This window comes from Perca flavescens, chromosome 14 (genome assembly GCF_004354835.1).
Source record: "Perca flavescens isolate YP-PL-M2 chromosome 14, PFLA_1.0, whole genome shotgun sequence".
In the NCBI taxonomy this organism is placed as follows: Eukaryota; Metazoa; Chordata; class Actinopteri; order Perciformes; family Percidae; genus Perca; species Perca flavescens.
Window position 1 is genome coordinate 30,626,415 of NC_041344.1, and position 23,017 is coordinate 30,649,431.

General features: G+C 42.1%; 1 long non-coding RNA gene across 2 annotated transcripts; it reads right to left on the reverse strand.

The window, feature by feature from the left end:
- Nucleotides 1-20,623: 20,623 nt before the first annotated feature.
- On the reverse strand, nt 20,624-22,777 carry LOC114568656 (uncharacterized). 2 transcript variants are annotated; one of them, XR_003694300.1, is made up of 5 exons: nt 22,519-22,777; nt 21,541-21,605; nt 21,254-21,432; nt 20,983-21,170; nt 20,624-20,876 (listed from the first exon to the last, which is right to left on the reverse strand). It is a non-coding gene; the product is annotated as an uncharacterized LOC114568656 (long non-coding RNA). The 2 variants fall into 2 exon arrangements; XR_003694301.1 differs by lacking the exon at nt 22,519-22,777 and adding an exon at nt 21,810-21,885.
- Between the last annotated feature and the right edge of the window lie 240 nt (nt 22,778-23,017).

Genomic DNA, 23,017 nt, shown 5'->3' on the forward strand with positions numbered 1-23,017 from the left:
TCTGACACTCAAGTAGCAGCACGTATCTCGGCCTGTCTAACTGACATCTCTTCTTGGATGTCCACTAACCATCTGAAACTCAACCTTGACAAGACTGAGCTCCTTTTCCTTCCAGGGAAGGGCTTTCCTACCCAGGACCTGACTATAACAATCGACAACTCTGTGGTAGTCCCCACCCAGACTGCTAGAAACCTGGGTGTGACACTTGACGACCAACTCTCCTTCACTGCCAACATTGCTGCAACCACCTGATCGTGCAGATACATGCTGCATAACATCAGAAGGATACGTCCCCTTCTAACGCAGAAGGCGGCTCAGGTTCTGGTTCAGGCTCTAGTCATCTCACGTCTAGACTACTGCAACTCTAGTCATCTCACGTCTAGACTACTGCAACTCCCTCCTGATTGGCCTGCCTGCATGTGCCCTCCGACCCCTGCAGCTCATTCAGAACGCAGCAGCTCGACTTGTCTTCAACCTCCCCAAATTCTCTCACACTACACCGCTCCTCCGCTCTCTTCACTGGTTACCAGTGGCTGCCCGCATCCGCTTCAAGACACTAGTACTTACATACAGGGCCACGAACGGATCAGCCCCAGCTTACATCCAGGACATGGTCAAACCATATACCCCAACCCGCTCACTTCGCTCTGCATCAGCCAAACTGCTTGCTGCCCCCTCACAGCGAGGGAGAACTAATCACTCAACCAAATCCCGACTGTTCACTGTCCTAGCTCCTAAATGGTGGAACGAGCTCCCCATCGACATCAGGATGGCTGAAAGCCTACCCATCTTCCGACAAAGGCTAAAAACACATCTCTTCCGACTACACCTCGGATAAAATATAAAAAACAAAACAAAAAAAAAACTCTTGAACCTGCACTTTTATACGTTTCTTTGTAGCTTTGCTTATTTAAAGCTAATGTACTTGCACTTACTACTTGTTGTCTAGAGTTTGGACCTTCTCAGTTGAATGCACTTAATTGTAAGTCGCTTTGGATATAAGTGTCAGCTAAATGACATGTAATAATAATGTAATTATTGTTACTGTTATTTTGTTATAACTAGTGTTGTGTATCGAGAACCAGTTCCAAAATTCCGATTCCAAAGGAATCATTACAACATTTTAATTTTGGTTCTGTTTTTGGTTCCTAAACAACTACATATCAACATATCCTTCTCCAGTCGTATGTTTTACTCCAAGACGCAATAAATGTTTGAGTTTCTCGTATGTTGTTCATATAGATCATCATCTCATCTATGAAGTAAACAAGCCAGTGAGGTCATGGTCTGTTAGAGCCATGTGGAGACAATCCAAGTCCTCTTTTATTCAGTATTTCAAGTAAAGCACCTTTTAGGGCTAGAGCGTAAACCTCCTTAAAACAGCACAAGAGAGCTGCTAACGTTGCCTAAACTCTAATATTGTTGCATCCAAGTCTGGCTGCCATGCTGTGGATGTCCCAGTCCAGTCAGGGACTTTTAATGACCTTGTAAACCCTCCAAATAATAAAGTTAACTAATGACTCTTTGCTCTTGATGTAAGGCTAGGTCACAACTGTATGTAATAAGCCAACATGCTTACCTTTTCTGCTTAAGTTAGAACAGATAAACATGTGTTTTTTGGGCTCTATTAAGAGTGATACTTGGTATGCAAATCATTTGGAGGGTGGTGTCTTTCTTTATCTCCCTTCCAAAACCAAAAACACAAGAGCGAAAGCGCAAGGAATTTAATATTGATTGTTATTGTATTGTGTAGCTTTTAGCCTCAGTCTTTTAGCATGATATGTCTGTAGCCTTCAAGTGCATATTTAGGACCCCTTTAAACATGGCTCTCATTTTAAAATGAGTCAGCTAGAAGCAAAATGAATCTCTGCCATAACTGTGTTGGTGTTACTTAGCAACTTACGGCTAATAAAATATGCTAGCGACCATAAAATCTGATAGTGACCGTTGTCATTTCAGCTGACAAAAGAGACACCTAACCTGAGAAGACTGCTTTTGGTTACTTGTGTGAAATCAAAGTCTCATTGTTTAAAAATGACTATGAATTGTGATGGTAAATCTGCTAACGTTATCATTGAAAACTAAAGTTCTAGAATAAAAAGGTTTGACAGATAGCAACAGTAGCTAATAGGGGGTGTGGTCCTACAGGCTCCATTGGAGACCAAGATGTTAAGCATTTATTATATCTGTACCTTAAAATATTGCCTCCTAATGTGTTTAGATAGTGCTATGTACTGTATTAAGAGGCTGGTCAAAAGGACATGATGATGTCAGTTTTGTGACAAAGTAACTGGCTGTATCCAAAACATAATAGGTTTTGTCATTTTGGCTTCTCTTGTTAAATGTTTGATGGTGGTTTTTTACATTATTAGTCTCTGTTCAAAGAGACCGCTCAGTCATTGTACATAGTTGTGTGTGTTCATGTTAAACCCCTCACTGTGGATGAACTTAGTCCTCTTGATATAGGGCTGAAAAGAAAAGTAAGATGAGGACACTGCTGTCATCTGTCAGGTATTAAGAGTTTTGACTGGCACACTCAAAAGCTGAAGGAGCATTACATGATGCTAAAAGCATCAATTCAAACACCTTGGGCCCTATCTTGCACCCAGCACAATTGACTTTGTACACCGACGCATATTGCACCCGACGCACAGCAGACTTTTCCCTCCACAGACGCACGTCGGTAAATTAGGGAATGAATTTGCGCTCCAGGGGGCTGTTCAGAGAAAAGAAGAGGCGTGTTCCGGTGCAAACGTTCCCTGGTGCTATTTTGCAGTTTAAATTCAATTCAATTTTATTTATAGTATCAAATCATAACATAGGTTATCTCGAGACACTTTACAGATAGAGTAGGTCTAGACCACCCTCTATAATTTACAAAGCCCCAACAATTACAGTAATTCCCTCAAGAGCAAGCAGTGCGACAGTGGCGAGGAAAAACTCCCTCTTGGGAAGAAACCTTGGACAGACCCAGGCTCTTGGTAGGCGGTGTCTGACGGGCCGGTTGGGGGTGTGATGAACAGTCAGTGAATCAGTCAATAGTCACATTAATAATGGAACAGTGACTGGATGTAGCGGGAAGCTGCAGGGTTCAGCAGGAAGCTGCATGACATTGCAGGGCACCGCTGAGCTCAGCAGGGAGTGCAGCAGGACCACGGCGACAGCTGGAACCAGGATCTTGGTGCCAACGTTCTCCAAGGAAATACGCTGGGGGAAAAAAACATAAGGACTCCAGGGAGTAAACTCCCCAGAAGCTAGGATTAGTAACAAGCATTTCTGGGACGGGATACACACAAATAGTAATAGTTATAGAAAGGGAGAGGAGAGAGCAGCTCAGTGTGTCAAAGGAAGGAAGGAAGGAAGTCCCCCGGCAGTCTAGAACTATAACAGCGTAACTATAACAGCGTAACTAAGAGAGACAGGTCATAAGGAGAGGTAGCTTTTTCGGGCTTAGAACTCTCCCCCTGCTGGATCGGGCTTGGCTGGCCTGCCTCCCTCTACTTTGTTATGTATTATTAATCTAACAATTATGAAGAGAAGCATGTGGGCCAGTTAGGTGAACACTGCAACTCCTCACTCCCTAACTATAAGCTTTATCAAATAGAAGAGTTTTAAGTTCATTCTTGAAAGCGATTACAGTTTCTGCCCCCCGAACCCAGATTGGGAGCTGGTTCCATAGGAGAGGAGCCTGATAACTGAAGGCTCTGGCTCCCATTCTACTTTTAGAGACTCTAGGTACCACCAGTAACTCTGCATTCTGGGAGCGCAGTGCTCTAGTGGGACAATAGGGTATTAGGAGCTCTTCTAGATAAGATGGTGCTAGACCATTTAGAGCTTTGTAGGTCAAGAGAAGGATTTTAAACTCAATCCTGGATTCAACAGGAAGCCAGTGCAGAGAAGATAATACAGGAGAAATATGCTCTCTTTTCTTAGTTCTTGTGAGATCACGTGCTGCAGCATTCTAGATCAGCTGGAGAGTCTTAAGAGACTTATTTGAGCAACCTGACAGTAGGGAATTACAATAGTCCAGTCTGGACGTAACAAATGCATGGACTAGTTTTTCAGCATCGTTTTGAGACAGGTTATTCCTAATTTTGGCAATGTTACGAAGATGAAAAAAGGTTTCAGAAAACAATTACACCACAGACCAAGAAAAACCTAGTCTAAAGTCAGTGGCGCATTATTCAGATGCTATTTTAGGGGTGCATGCTTTGCCACAATGTAGCGTGTGCACAACGCGGATACACTTTGCTTCTCTCATCTACACGGACGCAGCAGTTCCCATTTTTGCAAAACATACATAATTACAAGGAAAATATTACGGAAAATGCGCTTCAGGTGTTTGGATAGATCAGGAGGCACTTTACAGTACAGCCCTCAAAAAGTCGCAGCATTCTTTGTGGCTTGTTGTCTTTTACACAACATTTCCATGAATCATGGATGTGTTGATGACATAAATGAGGAAATATTAGAGGACTTAAGGAGACGTGATGTTGAACTATGGCGGGATTGGACACTTGTGGCAATGCGCGATGTGCTCCTGGTGGAGCGGGTGGATGGAGATGGAGTGGGGAGAGGAGGAAGGGGCACAACAGGAGCAGGTGGTGCGTTTGGAAGCCATGGCTGCAGCAATCCTCTCCAGACTTGAGGAGATGCGCCCAAGAGGCCGCAGCAACATCGCCACCCGGTCAAGACAGGTATTTATTACTTTGCCGCATTCCGGACAGCTCCCGCTGACGTGCGCCAGGCAAATCCGCCGTCATAATAGCAATCCGCCATGGAACAAGCGTGCCTGCTCTTAAAGGGAATGTGAGATGACACTCTGATCGGTTTATTGCACGTTACGCCCAAACCACACCTAGCTACTTCAGACCAACCCATTTTAGATTTGCGTCCGGCGCAAGACTAATTTATCCCGCCCGCCTTATGGGTTTGTTTAATGTTATGCTGCAGTTGTGTCTGGTTGTAGGCTACTCGTTCTCTGTGGACAAGACAGATAAATACCAGAAATTAAATTCAATGGACCAGCTGTCAACTGCTGTCAACGCTTAAACTTAAAAGCTAATACAGTCAGATTTTGTTGGTATGCAATATTTAAGATGTTTGAAGTTGTTTTCCAGGAGCTGAATTATTTTCATGTCCAAGTGAATCAGCGAGTAGTCTAAGGTTTTAAAATTGTAATAATTTTCTTAGTAGGTTTTGTCTTCTTTTTTTAAATAGATACAGATTTAACAGAAGTTACACAATGCATTTACAATTCTGTTCTTTTCTTTCTGTGACAGTACTTTTAGGGGACTGAGGTAAAACAAAGCAGCACTGTTTCAACCTACAGTCTCAAACGTTTTGAACAATCAAAACCTTTGTGATTTTTATTTTGGTCACTAAACCAGTCACCTCAGTTTTGTATTTATTCAGCAAGAGATAATTCTGGCATGCACTGAGAATGTGAGTCAAGGGGACCATAGTCAGCCAATGAAAAAGAGATGTAGATTTAAGTATTAAATATAGTTATCATGTTCTTATTAATCAAATCTGCCCTATCAAGAGCATGTTTAGATTGATTAGAAGGGGGACGTGTTGATTCTTGTGGTACTCCACAAGTCATGCGAACTCTCATAGAAGTGAGATTGCCAATGGCCAGTCTTTCAATTTCTGAAAGATAAATTTAGATTAAAAAAGTAAATTCAATAGAAATTCAAATATGAGCAGCACCACAATATGAACTAAAACCGCACATGACCTACAAGGACAGCAGTGTGTCATTGATTTTTGTTTTTACATGTCTGACCAAAAGTGTTCGAATTCAAATCCCCCATGGTTAGTTAGTAACAGAGGCCATCATTTGTGCCTTCTCCACAGCTATAAATAAACACAGTTTCTAGCTATTCTTGAGAATAAAACCGACAAGCTGCCATCAGATTTCCCTGTAACTGCATGGGGTTTTCTGTCGCTCCTCATTTTCAGTGAGGGTCCAGCTGTGTGACTTTAATGTTTCTTTGTGTGCAATACATGCTCACAAGCACCTTTTAATAAGCACTGTCTTAAACTCTTATATTGTGTAATCTCTAGCTGAGGTATAGAGTTTGTCTTGACTTCTACTTCAGTATCATGTTCTGTGTGGTAGCACAGTTTGATAAGTTTGATAAGCTTGGGCTGTCATAAGCAATTCTGAATTGACTAATAACTATAGTATGAGGCACAGATGTATAAACCATGAGAACATTGTGCAGTGCTCCTGCTATGTTTTTTTTTAAATTGTAAATACTGACTGTATGTTTGTCTGTAATGATGTATTTTAACTGTCGGGTCTTTAAGCAGTGAAGATGTAAGTGATGTTCATACACATGAGAATATGCACACTGACTGTAAATAATTTTGTAAATAATGTTGACATTAGCAAGCAGTATTTCATGTGGTACAGTATTCAAAATATATTTCTATATGCTGTAATATCTGATATTACAGATTATTTGAAATGCAAGAATGAAAATAAAACTGGTTGTTTTTCCCAAACTATTGTCCGCCTCAGTGTTAGCCCGCCCATAGCCAGCCCATATACAAAATAGCTGTTTTTATTAACAGCAGGCAGATGATTGTCTTTGTGTGTGGTTCTACAATAAAAACAGATGAACCGAAAATATCAGCACACAAGTTCAATGTAGCGGGAAGTCATTTTCTGCAGGGGGTGCGCAGACCACTCTACCTCTGCTTCTCCCCCCCTCCATGAAGTAGGCTACATTGTACGGTGCGTACTGCACAGCGAACTCAGAACAACCAACAGCAAAGTATGTGACAAATTCTTGCTGCCCTTTGCTGAGTATCATTCCCTCTCTTTCTCTCCCCCTTTCCTGTCTATGCACTGTCACGATTGAATAAAAAATTATAAAAAAAAAATAAAAAAAAGTAGAAGATGAATGACTAGTCCAGCTGAGCAGGCATCAAGTATGCCTTTCCAGTTCAATAAACCAAGTACTTCCATCTGACTCACACATCACAAGACAATGTTACAATGAATTAAATCATACCAAAGCATTGTATGGCTCAAGACCATGGCAATATAGTATTCACTAAAAATCACCCAAGCAGAAAGCACAATAGTAATTCTGAAACGTGATTGACTGAAGATACAACAATGCCATCACACAACACAGTTGAGCGCAGGTTGCAAAATAACGGTCACTTAGTCAATTGGCAACTTCACAAACTGCAAAAGCCAACATATACTGCACTTGACAACTACAAGCCTATAGCAGGCCTATAGCAGCATCACAAAATTATGATGCAATATGTCTGATATGCATGGCATTTCAATAAACTAAACTAAATATATACATTATCTGGTCACACGGTCACAACAAATTATATTAGCCTAGTCAATTTACAGTTAGCATAATAACTCTTACCTTTAGAAGTTCTAATTTCTTGTCTTTTTCTTTGCAAAAAGGCAGATAATTATCTCGGTTGGTGAAAGACTTACTTTTCGAGACAGTGTTGGACTAAAGCAGAACAGTAACAGAATAGAAGAATAATAATTTCACATTCTATCTATCTTCCTTATTTATGTATTGGCATTTCATAAACAGCTCCTACTAAACTCAAAGGTGATTGATGAGATCTTAAAAAACGAAATCATCCCCGGCAAACTTTGATCAAATCCTCAAAGTCAAGCTCCCTAAGCTTCAAGCGTCAAGGCCCCGCAGCTTGCTAAACCCTACTACAAATGCGTTGCTGTGTGTTGGTAGCACTTTACAGGCAACGCAATAAATGTCTCCGGTGGACAGTCAATATAGAATCCACTCCCGTGGTACAGTTTTACCGTTGTGAAGGTGTCAGGTCAGTGCCTCAAGAGAGCGTGTCTTTCTGCCGCCAGCCTCGTTCCCCCTCCGAGATGCTGGATATTTAGCCGCCCAATTCTGAAAGGCTAATATCCCTCTGGGTATAATTTCCTCCCAGACGGTCTCTGTAATCGGTCCCCATGGTGCAGCGTCTTCAGAGATGATAGTACCTGAGGTGCCATTACCTTTTTCTGTAATGCTAAAGTTAACGTTAGCTACCGTTAGCTGTGGCTGAGTGTAGCTGGTAGAAGGCAGCGATTCTTCCAAGCTAACGTTGGCTAGCTCCTCGATATCCTCCTCTTCGTCATTCTCAGCTCTTTTAAAAAAGCTATTTATTCGCGGGATATTTTTTATAGTGTCATATGTGTTATGTACCTGTTCATTAGTAGGGGTTTTATGGTAACACAGTGCATGAGTGAGATCTCGCTATAGTCTCAAATGTTATTGCAAGTTTTCGTGTGAATATACGGGCTAACGGCATGTGTTCAATAAAAGTGGAGCTCCGGCTAAAAGAGTATTAGGCCTCCGGTATTCTCATTATACATGGTGTCAGAAGTGAACGGAAGGAGCTATGGCCAAATTTAATCCCCCGACAAGCTTCTCCCTAACCGGGAGAGTGGCCGGATTGGAAGCAGCGTTTTGTGAGGTTTAGGACCGTCACCAAGCTCATATACGCCATGGGAAACGAGTCGGAAAACATCTACAGATCGTTTGAGGAGGAAGGCAGCGGAGATGACTTTGACTGTGTGCTAGCAAAGTTCGATGAATATTTCGTGCCAAGACGGAATGTTATTCACGAACGAGCACTGTTCCACCAGCGTGTGCAGAGGGCAGGAGAGAAAGTAGAGACTTTTATCAGAGCTCTGTACGAGCTTTCTGACCATTGTGACTTCGGCGCAACCAGAGAAGAGAATATCCGCGACAGGATTGTCGTCGGCATATTGGACTAAGATGTCTCACGTAAGCTGCAGTTAACTAAGGACTTGACAAGGTGGAGGCTATCTGCCAGCTGTCACCACCAGCAGATGTGCAGGAGTTGAAGAGGATACTGGGAATGGTTAACTACTTGGGTAGATACATCCCCAATCTCTCAACTGTGGGACTTCTGAAGAACAAAAATACATGGAACTGGAGTCATGCTCAAGAAACAGCATTTGAACACATTAAAGAACTGTTAACAACTGCACCAGTACTTGCCTACTACAACGTGACTAAACCGACTGCTGTATCGGCTGATGCAAGCAGTTATGGACTAGGGGATGTGCTACTACAACTCCATGAGAAGCAGTGGCAACCTGTAGCATATTGCTCCAGATGTCTGACCAATGCTGAAACCCGCCACGCCCAGATTGAAAAGGAAGCTCTGGCGGGCGTTTGGGCGTGCGAAAAGTTTGACAGATACCTAAATGGACTAGAGCGGTTCAAACTTGTAACGAATCACAAGCCGATCGTACCCCTCATCAACAGCCGCAGCCTGGACAACGTACCTCTGCGTTGCCAGCGTATGCTAATGAGGCTCATGAGATTCAACCCAGTCGCGGAGTACGCTCCAGGGAAAACCCTCATCGTTGCTGACACACTGTCACGCAGCCCACTGGCCAGCACAGGTGTAGAGACTGACACGCACAATGACGTGGCGTGCTACATGGCTAGTGTGGTGGAAGGGATTCCTGCATCTACTAGCAAAATGGAAGAAATCAGAACAGCAACAGCAGCTGACAAAGAACTGCTGTCGGTCATGACGCTCGTAAGGAGAGGATGGCCTGAACACATAAGCAAAGTGGCTATGGATGCAAGTTGGATGTCCAAGTTAAATCAGAGTTGTCTGAATACAACGGGCTGCTTCTAATGGTGTAGACACATATAGCCGACGGCTGACCGTTGACAGAAAACCCCGTCGATATGATCAGTTGCGTCCCCGAGGTCCAAAAAACTGCCACAGAACAGACCTAAAAGACGAGAGGAGACGAGACGTAATACATCTCTGTAACAGCAGGCGGCGCTAATCTGTAATGTTGCCGGCAGCTGATTGGACGAACGCGTCACATGGGTTTGTTTTCTCCGGAAATTCCGACCTGGACTGTCATGGCGGCCGTTCAGAATCCGATCTCATATTGTACTAATATAGTTCACTGAAACGTGTTTCTGGAAACATTTTAAGCGAGAAATAGGCCATGCAGTTGCTGAATCTGTCTTCATATCAGCTCAACAAAGGTCAGTTTAAAAGATTTTTGTCAGATTTTGAGAGACTCTAGTCACCTCATTCCGCTCGTCATTTCCGGGTGAGTCCCGACGGCCCTGCCGCCGACTGAACATGTCAGGTCGGCCAAAATGAACGCCGACAGCCTCCCAGACGGACGACGACACGGGACACACCGAACAGATTTGAGTCACTGACCTCGACAGACTGTCCCACGGCAGATAATCGGCCTGATGTGTCCCGGCCCTAAGAGGAAGCAGGATCGTTGTGCCTAAGTCAATGAGAGGTGAGATTCTTCTCAAAATCCATGAAGGACACCAGGGCCTGATTAAATGCAGAGAGCGAGCATCCTCATCTGTGTGGTGGCCTGGACTTTCTTCAGAGATAAATAAACTTGTGACATCATGCCAGCAGTGTGGTGAGCTAAAAAAAACACAACAAAAACAACCTCTCCTCTCCACACCACTGCCTGAGCGACCCTGGAAGAGAATTGCAATTGATATCTGTGAGCAGGAACGCAAAAACTACCTGGTGATTTCAGATTACTACTCCAGATTCATCGAGATTTTGCATCTGACCTCGACGATGGCTGGACAAGTCATCCAAAAGCTAAAAAGTCTTCGCAAGGTTTGGCATTTCTGACGAAGTAGTGAGTGATAATGGTCCCCAGTTCTCTAGTGCAGAGTTCCAAGAATTAGCCAGGCAGCTAGACTTCAAACATTGCACTTTTAGCGCCCATCACCCGCAAGGTAATGGACGCAGAGAGAGCTGTGCAGATCGCTAAGAAAATCCTCAAACAGGAAGATCCTGTGATGGCTCTAATGAGCTATAGGTCCACTCCCTGCTCCACCACAGGCTTTAGTCCAGCCGAGTTGCTGATGGGGAGGTGTATAAGGACCACACTCCCCTCTTTGGAGAAGAATCTTACTCCAAAATGGCCTAGCTTAGCAGCTGTGAAAGAAAAGGACCGGCAGGAAAAGGCAAAACAGGCCCACTACTTCAATCGAACCAGGCCCTTGCCTGCCCTGCAGCCAGGAGATGTTGTATTCTCCAAGTTGGATCACAAAAAGTTGTGGTCTTCACCTGCAGTGATCTTGGGTAACAGCAGCACCCCAAGATCGTTCGTCATCAAGACGCAACAGGGAGCTGTGCTGCGGCCGCCACCTTCAACCTAGGCCAGTTCTGCAGCCGACATCAGCAGTGCCCTGTGAGGTGACAGAGACAGGCACCCACTCTGATAGTGCTACCATGTTAGAGACTGCTTCTGTCAGTCAGAGTGAGGCAGCATCCTTAAACCCTGTTCCCAATCAGACTGTGACCAGGTCGGGACGAGTTTGCAAACCAGTCATCAGGCTTAACCTGTAGACAAGTAACGGTCAAGGAGGGGTTTAGGGACAGTGGGAGAATGAATGTTCTCACTAATGTTGATAATGTTGTTTACGGTAAATTCTGGTTACTGAAATTAATGTGGTAATTTTGAGTTATGTGCCTGTTCATTAGTAGGGGTTTTACGGTAACAGTGCATGAGTGAGATCTATAGTCTCAAATATTATTGCGAGTTTTTGTATGAATATACAGGCTAACGGCATGTGTTCAATAAAAGTGGCGCTCCGGCTAAAAGAGTATTAGGCCTCCGGTATTCTCATTTTACATATAGCAGCCACTTCTTTCTCTCCCTTTTCCACACTTTCACTTGCTGATGCAACCCAATCTGACCGGGGATCAGTTACAAATTAATTCCACTCTTTCAATCTCAACTCGTTTTTAGAAAAATTATTTTGAAACAGTACGATGTAAACAACCTGCTCTATGCCCACCCACCTTTATCATTAGCCAATCTACACAGTGCATGCAGCCTTCTCCCAATCATTACCTGTACAGTCATCATACTGACTTATAAAACACACAATCAAGAGACTTTTATTTTATTCTGATTGGATAATTATCACCATAATCCCATTGGGTAATCCAGGCTTGATCGCAGTTTGCCAACAGGGGGTGCTGCCGCACCAACAGGGGGTGCTGCAGCACCTCCAGCACCCCTGCTTCCCGAGCCTATGCACAAGTTAAACAGCAGTGCTGTCAGGATACAATCAGCAAACCTACTAAATGCTAATAATATAAAACATAATAAATAGTATTACGTGAGAACACAATAATGCTTATGCACAATAATACTGTTTACGAGCATTAGCATGCGGCTAACGGACTTTTAATCTAGTTTATTGTATTTCAACCAAACATGTTAGGACATCGTCAATTTAAACTTAACACACTAAAATACATATCTAGATATATTTACACCAGTCTACTCGTGTTTCTGAACGTGCATGGATGATGACTCACAGATGGCAACTACTACACTTTACAATATCTACCATGTCCTCTATGCACACCCACACAAGGTGCTGATTGGCTGATCCCAAACATGAATGGCAAATATACAAATATTACAATGGAGCCTTATGTTCAATTTCAGTAGTTTTATCTCCTCCAGTGAAAGTGACGGAACAGACATATATATTTAAATAAAAAAGGAACACAAAGACACTAATTACTGCACTTTACAATAATTACGTTTATCGTGATTTATATTAGCCACAAAAACGAAAAATAAAACAGTATTCACAATGCGCAAAACAAACTTTTTCGAACTTGTCCTAGGCCGTGCAACCGATCTGCATGAAACCTGGTAGATAGCATCTCCAGATGGACCTGACCAAAAGTTACTCAAGGAATTTTGCCACGTTAAAATATGCGCATTTGACGACCAAACAAATTTTCCTAGCTAGCTACTAAACACTAACTTTATCATATCTCTGCTGAATTAAATGTTATCAGCAAAGGACTTGAGATCCTTGTTCAACATCCCACTACAATGCTCTGTACCAAATTTGCCGTATATCAGCCTTTAGGGTGCGCTATAAGCAACGTTTATTTGTTTTGGCCAATAACTCAATGCATTTCAATGGGAAATTTGCAATTGCAATATCTCTGCCACAGTAAAAGCAATCAACATGAAACTTGTGATCGGCATGTCGCTCTGAGGGTTTGTACCAAATTTCGCGAAGCTCGACTATTAGGGTGTACACTCTACGCCCTGCAGTGCCCTGCTATGCTTATTGTGACTTGTATTGCCACCTTGATCACACACCCAACCGGCACAGTCAAACACTGCCTACCAAGAGCCTGGGTCTGTCCGAGGTTTCTCCCTTAAAGGAAGTTTTTCTCACCACTGAGGTTTCATCCTAAAAGGGAGTTTTTCCTCGCCACTGTCGCACTAAATGCTTTCTCTTGGGGGAATTACTAGAATTGTTGGGTCTTGTATATAAGAGTGTGGTCTAGACCTACTCTATCTGTAAAGTGTCTTGAAATAACTCTTGTTATGATTTGATACTATAAATAAAATTGAATTGAATCGGATTGAACTGACTAGTTTTAGGAATTTTTTCAGGAAATTAAAAGGATTGTTGGCAAGGTTTTTGTTCACAGAGTAAGATGTATATAGCTTTGTATGGGTATGTGTACATACATGTGTTTTGGCCTTTTTGGCACACTTCTACCTACTGCACACAGACACAAGTACTTTTGCATACTTTGCTGAATCATATTCAACCATTTCACAAACTGAGGAAAAGGGTCGTGAAATGGGTCAGAGGGTATCAGAGGTCGTAAATGCTGAACCAATCAATCAGGTCGGCTTCTATATACCTTGGTGTTCATATATGGACAACACCTTTGGCTGGAAGGCCCATGTTGAAAGTGTTGGGACCAGCAGTTGTGTTAAACTTGATTTTAACCAAAAAGGCCTCAGATTAAACTGACCTCTGGAGACAAGACACACATGTGGCACATGTGGACACAGACAAAGAGATCTGGGCCTAGATGGAAAACCCACAGCCCTCTTCACCAAACTACTAGGAAGAGAAGAGTCACAAAATGGCCATAGGAAGGTGTTCGCACCTTCAAGAATTCAGAGCCTTCCCATTCATTAAGAGGTAACCTAAACACAGCATGGAACCATGTCTGGTGGCCTGAGTGAGAAACACAAGGCATCACGGAGCTAACGTTACATACCGAGTAACATTAGTACATACAGGGAGGAATGACAGGCTGCAGCTGGAAATTGGAAGAAAGGTGGGAAATTGTTTTAACATTACTTTAATATCATCATCCACCGAGCCAAAATGCTTGTTATCATTAGTTAGCTTGTTCTTGTTTCCTAACTGCGTCGTGAGTTCTAGGAGCTTAGCTGGGAGCTTCATGGAGACAGCTAAAGTTAATGTTAGCTGCCCTACAGCTGTCAGAGGTTAGCTTTGCCTCCTTTTATTACCTTCTATTAGCTGTATTCTCAGTGATGTGACAATCTGCAAGACACAGGTTGCTTATAAATCAATAAAATAGTGACAGCAGGGTTTGGCTTAGTTATTAATGCCATTAGTGTAAAAAAAAAAAAAAGGGGGTAGGCACTTTCAAGCTAAAATATCCAATATAAAAATGATGTAAAAGAGGGCCGACAACACCACCTAGGTTTTGCTACGGAAGCCTAGGACCTCTTTAAAACTACAAACAATTAAAAACTAAAAGGTCAAAGATTTAACCAGGTAATTTGTGCCGGGGGAGAGCAGTAAAAATGGTGTATTCAAAACAATGAGTAAAAACAAAACAAGAGGAGTAACACATTTATTTTAACAAAAGGATAAAACAATAAAAATTACTTAAAAAAAAAAAAAAAAGGTTTTAAAAAACAAGTAACTAAAAATCAAAGTAAGACAGTCCAAACAGAACGGAAGTCTTGACTTTAAAATGTCCACAGGGTTCTGCTGGCAACCAGTTTCCTTTCCGTGTCCTTTCCGTGTGTGGGAGAGACTTTTTTCTGCTAGCGGTCGGGGTTTGTGTTTCGTCTCTGTAGCTTCAGGCCGCTCTAAGGTTGTTTTTCTTTGTGTCTTCGTCTGATCTCCTGTCTGCTTCACCGCCTGTTCCAAGTGCTGTATCTCAGCGTCTTCACTGGTGTGCTCTCAGGCCTCTCTCATGTTCACCATGGCCTCTCCTTTTCCCATGTGCCTCTCTCTCCTCTAAAGGTCCTGCCCTTTTTATACAAGGGCCAATCAACCCCCTCTCACCCCCAGGTGAAAGTCATTAGCCTGATTAGGCCTGCTAAAATGTTCACTGGCGGAAGTCAACATTAAAAACACTACACATTTCAGAATAAAAGCATGCAATATAAAGACAAAACCACAGCAAACAATAAAAACACAGCAATACAATAAAAGCATGCTCAAATAAAAACATCCACTTCCGCCCCGTGACATTAGCATCGTGGCTAACAATATTCTTACTTAGTTTATGACAAATCAGTTTCGGCTGTGGTTTTTAACACAATGTCATTGTGCTAACCTAGCACCATTAGCCTTTACAACAGAGCCGAATAGAGTTCAATATTGATTTTTGTTTGTCGCTGTGTGCTCGTGATGGAATATGAATGTAAACAAAGTGGCGTGCAAGAAATGCAATGCGCCATGACATAGGTACCCTTAAAGGCCAGGCTAATGTTAGAAGTCCCTCTAGTGGACAGAACGTGTAACAACAACCACATGCTTATAGTGGCATTGACAATCCATAAGCTTGAGTAGTGTAGTAGTACATATTAATTTAATAACTTTTATTCAGTGTATTGTCTTCAACAATGAAATTGTGTTTTTAATTTTTAGGAAAACAACAACGGGACGGCTGAGTTTAGGAAAAGAAGAAAGCGAAGGTTGGGTTTAGGAAACGTGACACGTGGGACATGATCCCCGGTCTCCTGGGTGAAAGTCCTGTGTTGTTTGACCCATCCACCACCACAAACACCACCCCAACCACCCTCCCTATGCCTACGCGGATTTTCGGGCTTACATACTACCCGTTACTGTAGTCACTCTTAATGAATCGTGCTGTGATCACGAAAGGTGCTTCCCAATGAAATACATTACTTTAAAAAAAATGTGTGGACCATCACGAAAAAAAGGAGATAAACGTGTCCATGTACACAAATCAATAGATTAAATTATGTGACCATTTCACGAACTGCCATGAGACCGGGCTGTAATATAAGGCTATGAGTGACCGATGAAGAGATAGAGTGATCCTGCCCGGAGGAAGCCCGGGGCCCCCGTCTGGAGCCAGGCCCAAGGAGCCGTAAATGGTGCGGGAGGTGGAGCGCTACCGGTTAGATCTGGTGGGGCACAGTCTCGGTTCTGGAACCATACTCCTGGATAGGGACTCTTTTCTTCTCCGGAGTTGCCCAGGGTGTGAGGCGCCGGGCGGGTGTGTGGAATACCTGCAGAACAGGTACATGTGAGTAGTTCTTTTGTAGATTATGGTGAACTAGTGTGTGTTGTAGCCATAGACAGTAAAATAAATGGACCAACAGATCCCGTTGCTCTGGACGGAGCCAGAGTAGGCTATTAGAAGCACTTTTCCGGTGATGGCTGAGCGTTACTGCGCAGCTGCAAACTGAGCTTGACGACGTAGATGTGACGTGGGCAACCTGTCTGAAAGTAAGTCTTCTGGTAGCTGTGCTAAGAGAAATCTCAATCATTCCGAATTTTGCAGAGACGGAGAGCGTAAGGAGATAACATACGCACAACCGGCACATACGGGTACTTCACTTAAACTTAAGGCCACGCCCCCTTTTGGGGGATAGAAAACAGACGGTCCCATAGAAGTCAATACAATTTGACGTGTGTTTGGATCATAATTTTGACAAATGTGTGTGGATTTTTTTCTTGTTAAACAGATGGTTTGTTTTATACACATGTCTAATGTTTATTGTATAACCTTGCCTGAACCTGAGCATTCACGATACCTTAATAAACTAAGGTTGATTGCCGTCATGTCCCCTGTCTTCCCCTTTATCAGTAGATCAATGACCCTGTCACCAGCATCATTTACCACACCGACTGAGAATATTCACGTTTCTTATGAGCCTCATATATCAGTGTGAAAGTCTTGATTAACCCGCTACACAACAGCTGTTTCTCTCCTGATGTGACAGCGCGATTCTTCCCTCTCATAGAGAACCTCAGTGATGCTGGTCTGGTCTATAGCCTGTAGCCAAAGCCCAGCTATCAGGATCTATTTTAGGACATGGCAAGAGGACAAATCGAAGACCGGGGTTTTTGGATGTATTGTTGGTGCAACAAACTACTCAGCAACCTTTCAGCATAGTTATTATTTCAAAACGGTTTGTTTAAAGGGGTGATAGAATGCAAAACCAATTTTACGTTGTCATAGTTGAATAACGACGGTAGGTAAAACCTCAAAATCCCATTGACACCCCTTTACTATGAAAATCTCATATTTTGAAACTGACGCTGAAACCGGGCAAATCTCAACAACGCTAGAAGTTGATGTCAGCATCCCAGGACCTGTACCTTTGTCACGTCCATGGATGTATTAAGAGAACGGTCACGCCCCAACATTTACATGCTAAATTACAGGCTAAACAAGTGACCTGAGATCAAGTAGTCTTCTGAATCTAGGTTGCGCAGATCTTGCTATTCCATTACAAAATTCACTTCTGAAACTTTTTTATGCAAGAAATCAACTATGAAAAAGCTCAAATATGGGCCGTTTTCCGAAAATTGATGGCTAATTGCAAATTTTGTCCGACTGTGTGTCGGAGTCTGATGACATTTTTGGCCTAAGGCTATGGACAACAGCCATAGTACAGCCAGCTAGTTATGCATGTTTTCAATCCGCCCATAGGGGGTGGGACCTCACTCCCAGAATTCAATCAGCCATCTTGAAGCTAAGCTAACAGGCTCTGTGTGGAGAAAGCTGAGTAATTAATTCATACTTTAACCATAATGACGGAAGGTAGTTTTGAAGATCATATGGCAGAAGGGGATTTTGAAGATCTGGTGCGCAAATCCGATGCTCGTGGCTACCTGTACGAGCTGCAATACAGCGAGGAACAGTTGTGGATGATGGAGGAACAAGAGGCGGACGGAGCAGTTGCTGCAGTAGAATGTAAAATGTTTGTCTGGCAAAGACTTTCTCAGTAGCAACCTTGCAATTATGTGCATTCAAACTACTGCACATGTGTACCCCTGGGATACATTGGTACAGATTGGAGAATATTCAGGAAACTTTATTACAGATGGAATGCTCGACACACTATGCAAGCTTGACCTGCTAGCAGACAGCTAGCCGGGGAAGGAGACATCAAAAGCGGTGTGCGAGAAAGCGGAAACGCGGAACGAGGGCAGGAGTTCGAGCTAGGTGGAAATCTAACACTAGCCGGCCACCTGTCCCATCTATCCTGCTTGCAAATGTCCACTCATTAGAAAACAGACTGGACTACATCCAACTTCAACGAAACTCCCAACGCGAGTTCACAGTCGCTGTGTTTTTGTTTTTGTGGAAACATGGCTGAACAACAGCGTACCGGACTCCGCTATCCAGCTACCAGGCCTTGTAGCCTTCCGAACAGATACAGATGCTGCGCTGTAGGGTAAGACACATGGAGGTGGGCTGCATATGTTAACACGGACTGGTGCAGAAATGTGGTGCTTGTAGCGCTAATGCTACTGACACACGCACACACAATGAAATGTGTTCGCTTCCTCCCTCTTTTACTGCTCTCTCATCGTGTTCTTCCCTGTGTTCTCGTTTGTCCCTTTTTCACTGCTCCCAAGTTCCTGCCACATCTGTCTTTCATCAGTTCATTACTTTAGGCATGGTTTTGCGCACCTGTCTTTGATCAGCTTATTAGTCCAGGCCATGCTGTCCAAAGTAAGACAAAGGGGGCGGGGTGCAGCAATGCCTAGTGGTGTATATATTTAATCCCTCAAAATAAACATGCAAACACCAAAATCAGTTAACACACACAGGCACAGCAATTCACATTCAAAAGTTAAACTCAATGGCGCACAGGAGTATAACTATATACACTGAGCCTTTTCACATTTGACACTACCAATGCTGAACTTTACGGAGCTATCAGTGAGCTCCAAAGCGCACATCTGGATGGACTATTTATTGTTGCTGGTGATTTCAACCACACAAATCTTATATTCTACCTTCACCTCACAGTGAACCTAACTTTCAATCAGTGCTCTGTTACAAGTCTACTTATGCCCTGTCCTTTGTTGTCTGTTGTCTGTCCTGTCCCTTGTCTGTCTTCAATGCTCTACTTTAAGTAGTAATTGCACTTTATGTGCAATTACTATAATGTGTGTGCACTAAATGTAGCCTGTCTCGTATGTCGTTTTTATATAATGTTGTTTTTATAAAATGTAATTTTTATATATTTTAAAACACGTTGAAACGTTATTTCGTTTCACTATATACAGTGTATATGGTTGAAATGACAATAAAACCCACTTGACTTGACTGCCCTCTGTAACAAGTAGGCGTAGCCTCATATGGAAGCGAAGCAAGTGCATTCTGGGAGTTGTTGTCTTTCATCCACATGAGCCAAAAACACATTTTCTCAGTCTAGAAGGCACCAATTTAATTTAAATCACATTTCTACTACATAAATGACCTAATTTAAATACATATTCATCTTTCCAGCAGTGAAATATCCGTTTAATGCACGGAGACCGGGAAAATCTGACAAATGAAAGCAGAATGGGCTTTTTCAGAATGATTTTAAAGAGACAGCTCTACAACAGAGAGTACAGGTGCCACAGCCATGGGCCATATATGAAAAATAAGAGTGTTGGACTTGTCACCAGTTTGGTAAACTGGTTTTCAGACTCTGTGGCACAAGGATTCCAGATCTGAAGGTTGTGTGTTCAAATCATGTCACACACTTAAAAATGATGGGTTAAAAATAACCCAACTTGGTTTGTTTTATAACCCAACCGCTGGATCACTATTGCACCGGACCAACAGTAGTTAATTTGACCCAGCAAGATGGGTTGCTGATTTTTAACCCAACAGATGAGTTAAATATTCTACCCAAATGCTGGGTCAAATTAATTACAATTCTGGGTTGATTCAACTACATATTTGTTATATAGTGTACCCAAATGCTGGGCAAAATTTATTATAATTTTGGGTTGATTCAACTACATATTTGTTATATAGTGTACCCAAATGCTGGGTCAAATTTATTATAATTTTGGGTTGATTCAACTACATATTTGTTATATAGTGTACCCAAATGCTGGGTCAAATTAATTACAATTCTGGGTTGATTCAACTACATATTTGTTATATAGTGTACCCAAATGCTGGGCAAAATTTATTATAATTTTGGGTTGATTCAACTACATATTTGTTATATAGTGTACCCAAATGCTGGGTCAAATTAATTACAATTCTGGGTTGATTCAACTACATATTTGTTATATAGTGTACCCGAATGCTGGGCAAAATTAACCTATATGCCAGATTAATTCTAACACATTACAGTACAATTTAAGAAAATAAATTGCAATAAAACTGTTAAACTACAAACCTAGAACAGAATACATGCTAGATGTATGCATATATTATTTAATAAACACTTAAACAATACAAAAACAAAACAACATAATGGAATCTTTGAAAAAAATTATTATATCAACAATATAGTGGAACTGGTGCAGTTCATATCACTCAGGTAGGAAAAAATTCAGAGCAAAACAACAATTACGAATGAACTGGCTGAACATTCAACAGGTCTATAGTGAACAAATTCAAATTCCTATTAAAAAGCTGCTATTAAGAGCCATTAGCTCTACTTGCAAGCAAGTATTCTACTTTGAATAAACTTTACCATTTTAGACTCCCCTCCTGGCATTTCACGTGACCAAGTTTCAAACAACTTTGATGCAGCATCCCCATGCAGGACATGCCTGTGCAATCTATAAAATGGAAAACACATTTTTAAAACCAATTCAATGTGGCACACTAATAAAACATTATAAACAATGCATCCTTATATGTAAGATCATATTTCCCTATACCTACCATGCCTTTGGTCATTAGGTGAGGGAACTCTTCGAGGATCTGATCGATGGTCCAATTGTTGTCCCTAATCCACTTGGCCCTGTAGACTGCTGTGTTCGGCATGTAGGTCTCTATCTGGCTGAGGGGCTGAGAATTATTTCTCAACCATTCTTTAAGCTGTGACCCACGTTCGTCTGATATGGTACAGTCTGTAAAGAAGAACAAGAAAGTTGTCATTCACTGAAATATGGATGTTTTGCTTCATCAAATCATTTTTCAGTTTAATAATTACCTGGTATGAGAGCCCTTGCTAGAGCGCCATCATCTGGCGTTTGTGGTGGTGTCTGTGCCATGCTCTGCGACCTGCTGGTTGATCTCAGCCGCTTCCTGACGTTCCGCAGCCTTTCCTCCAGGAATCCAGTGGCCGGCTCTATTCATCTATTGGAGTCACTTTGACATATTACGTGGAAGCTATTGAAAAAAAAGAGGAAATTATATTTCATAAGAATTCATGTCTGAAAAGGGCTTTAGTAGCAATGCAGACTTGATATGCTGTGGATGGGAAAACATATTTCTTACCTTTTAAATCTTTCGACAAGGTCTGGCACTCTGTCATAGTGTTAATGACAAAGCTATCCGTTGATCTGAAACAAACACAAAAAGAGCTTAAGCAAAGATACAATTGCTGTTGTATTAACTATTCAGATATCACCATGTAAAAGCAATGCAGACTAATAGCAGAATGTAATCCAATGTGAAGATAACAGCCATTTTATTTAGCATCACAATCCTCCCTCTCTACCTATACAATTCATATGACAAATTGCATGCATGTAAATTGTTTTTACCTTTTTACAAGAATATTTGTGGCTGCTCAAAGCATAGCCTTCAGGGCACAAGTGTCAGTACAACAGTACAGCAGTGGTTCCCAAACTTTTTATTATATATTTCTTAACCCTTAACTCAAGTGGCCCTTGTCGTTTGCCAGGCCGCCATTTTATCTATTGTGGGTCACCACATTACTTAAATAAATGCACATAAATGCATTTAGTCAGACATATCAGGTTATCTCACTGTTTTAACATACTTTAATCAGTCATACACTGTTATGCCTTCACATTTCACATTAAAAGCTTCAAGGAAAAACAAAAAGCGTTCATTTACAGCCAGTTAAAATAATATAGCTAGCAAAGCAACTAACTGACAGCCAGTTGGCTAGTAAACTATCTAGCTAGCTAGCTAGCTAGATAGTTTGTTAACTGCCGAATTACCTGGCTAGCTTGAAACTAGCTGGCAAATTAGCCTGGTGAACTCAATAAACATGACCATATGCCCATGGGCATTATGAATTTGTTTCATTAATTCATTAATATAATTCAGACCAAACGGATAAGCTGTAGGCTATACATGCTTCCATGATAAAGGCTAAATGGCTAACGTTAGCTAGCTACGTTGTTAGCCAAACTAACCAACTAGCCTCACAATATAAAGATAGTACTTTAATAGGTAACGCAACACAGACAATGTGAATTAGACATGTAGCTAGTGTACACAAACCTTTTATTATGTATTTGCCTCGTTGGATGACCAGACTGGTTCTCTGCTGTGACAAGCGCTCGGTGTGTGGACTCTGGTGATGATCTGATGACGTTCGAAGCACAAACAACCCAAGTGCTGGGTCAACCGATGTATGTTGGGTTGATGGATTTTGACTCAACACATGAGTTGCACAAAATAACCCAACTTCCATATAAATAACCCATAATGGGTAAAACATTTCATAACCCAGCGGTTGGGTAGATGAAATAACCCAGCATTTTTTAGGGTGCAGGGTCAATATTTATGTTTCTCTAGCTACGTTGGACAATGGTCAATGGACAATGGTCAGACGGCATAGGGTATCTTGGTTGTGTAGTTTTTGGTTTAAAAGCTTCAGATGTCAATGGTGAAGAGACCCGGAAACACTGACCAATGAGAGCAGACTGGGCTTTTTTGGAAGGATGTTAAGACTACAGCTCTACAACAGAGAGTACCGTTGCCGCAGCCATGAGCCATA